The sequence below is a fragment of the Mus pahari genome, chromosome 3 (assembly GCF_900095145.1).
Source record: "Mus pahari chromosome 3, PAHARI_EIJ_v1.1, whole genome shotgun sequence".
In the NCBI taxonomy this organism is placed as follows: domain Eukaryota; kingdom Metazoa; phylum Chordata; class Mammalia; order Rodentia; family Muridae; genus Mus; species Mus pahari.
The window spans coordinates 95,808,238-95,810,536 of record NC_034592.1 but is presented as its reverse complement, the minus strand read 5'-3'; the positions used below and the strand labels follow the sequence as shown (position 1 = coordinate 95,810,536).

The window sequence follows — 2,299 nt, the reverse complement described above, 5'->3', positions numbered from 1 at the left end:
TAGATTAGGACAGACTACAGACAAATCATGGTTTGCTTTGCTCATTGAAAAAGTTCATACTGTTGGGCAAGGGTTGAAAAGGGAATACTGTAAGTACTTTTTTCTATTATCTGTAAATAAAAATTTAATTAATTGTTGGGCTGTGGTGGTGAATGCCTTTAATCCCAGCACTTGGGAGGCAGAGGCAGGTGGATCTCTGAGTTCAAGGCTAGCCTGGCCAACAGAGCAAGTTCCAAGACAGCTGTGGCTATACAGAGAAGCCCTGTCTCAAAAACCAAAAAAACCAAACTAAACCAACCAACCAAACAAACAAAAAACTTAAACCAAACTAAATCAAAGAAAAAAAACCCAAAAATTAATTTTTAAAAATAATGCTCATTATTTGAGAGTTTTATATATGTTTTGATAATATTCACCCTCTCACCAATCCTCCCGTATAGCTTATGAGTGTGTGAGTGTGTGTAGGGTATATGTATTTATTTGCACATGTGTGCAGGTGCATGCACCCATATGAGTTTGGAGGCCAGAATAGGAGTTTGCTCTGTCACTCTCCAAATATTCTCTTGGACTAGGTTCTCTCCTAGAATGTAGGAGTAGGCTGGCAGTTAGAAAGCCCCAGAGGACCCCTCTCTCATGACTGAATAGCATCCTTGGATCCCAACTTTGTCAGCACTGACTGTGCTTTGTTTATTGCCTCTATCGTCATTGGCCAGAAGGAAGGAAGGAAGGAAGGAAGGAAGGAAGGAAGGAAGGAAGGAAGGAAGGAAGGAAGGAAAGAAGGGGCGTGAGTTTTGGAGCATCTCAGCACCATTACTGCTCTTTATATAAAATGTTTGAAGGGGCTTATTTCAAGTTTTTCTTAGGTGGGAAAAGCACCTTGTCGACTGGTTATTCAGAAGAGTTACACTAGGTGGCAGTAACACTCTGTTACCATCAAACCCACAGTTGTACTAAGGGATAAGTCAAGGGAAATGCTCCACTGAAACCAGATCTACCGGATGAAGCAACTAGCCTACTTTCTATGATGTTTCAGAAAGCTGTGCTGCTTAGGGCATTCTGCACATGTTGGTCTCCACTGGAGTGGGAGGAATCTGCAATGCTGAACCAGAGGCACCGGGAGGAGTTCTGTGAGGAGATAGAAGCAACCATACCATACTTACCAGGCAGGTGATAAACATGCAGAATTATTATCCTTCATTTTCAGACAAAGGGTCCAGGCTGAAGGTATTTGTGGCAGAACTCAAATTCATATTAAGTAAGTAGAACTTTCTCAAGCATGTGCTCTGAATGGCTTTAATAAATTACTCAAATGAACATGAATTTTTTCTAAAAAGAGAGAACAAAGGGATGAAAAGAGATGTCACCCCTTCACTCTATCAAGAGAGATGTGGTAATGCACTTAAGTGTTAGAAGTGTTGGGGGGGGGACCAAAACAACCCAAGCAGTCATGAGAGTCTGACAAAGCAAGATCTTTATTTGAATTAAGGAATAAAACTGATCAGTCAGAGACAACAGCACTCCTCAGAAACTGACTGTGTCCCAAAGTCTTAGTTACTACTTAAGCAGAAAAGTTATAAGGCACATAAGCATCTATGCCAAGGTACAGCTACAAGTTCATCAGTCAGAATCATTTGTTCTTGTCCTGGTTAAGAACAATCATTATGTTCGAGGGACAAAAGAGGAAAGAGAGGAAAGTCCCCAGCTCCCTCAGAATCTGGGAACTTGACCTTCATTTCACCTTATGATCAAAGTGGAGTCTGAAGACAAAATGGCAGTACTTAGGGTAAATCTCATTTGTTTGACCCCAGCAAAAGGACTAGACTACAGACTTCAATTGTGTAGTGCTTGGACTCCTCTTGGTCAAGAGGTAGATAATACCTTATTACAAGAAGAGATAGAACAGATTGATTGTCTAATATTTAGGACAGAAGGGGAATGATGCAGATGAAGAAAAGAGATCCTCTGTGCTTGGAAATTATCTCCTGATTGCTTAGTTATATTCTCATTATGACAGCAGCAGTACTATCACCATGATCAACCACCTCCGCCTCCACCTTCACCACCACCTCTACTACCAGCAGCAGCAGCAGCAGCACCACCTCTGCTGTCACCACCACCACCACCACCTCCACCACCACCACCTCTGCCTCCGCCTCCACCACTGTCACCGCCACCACCTCCACCTCCACCACTACCACCTCCACCTCCACCACCACCATCACCATCAAACACAACTAACATCATCATTGAAGCATCATCTTTAACACCAGCAGCAGCAGCACCACCACCACCTCTGCTG

At 42.8% G+C, this 2,299-nt stretch overlaps 1 pseudogene; it reads left to right on the top strand.

The window, feature by feature from the left end:
• Positions 1 to 829: 829 nt before the first annotated feature.
• The window catches only part of LOC110317991, a 6,976-nt pseudogene continuing 5,506 nt past the window's right edge, over positions 830 to 2,299 (top strand).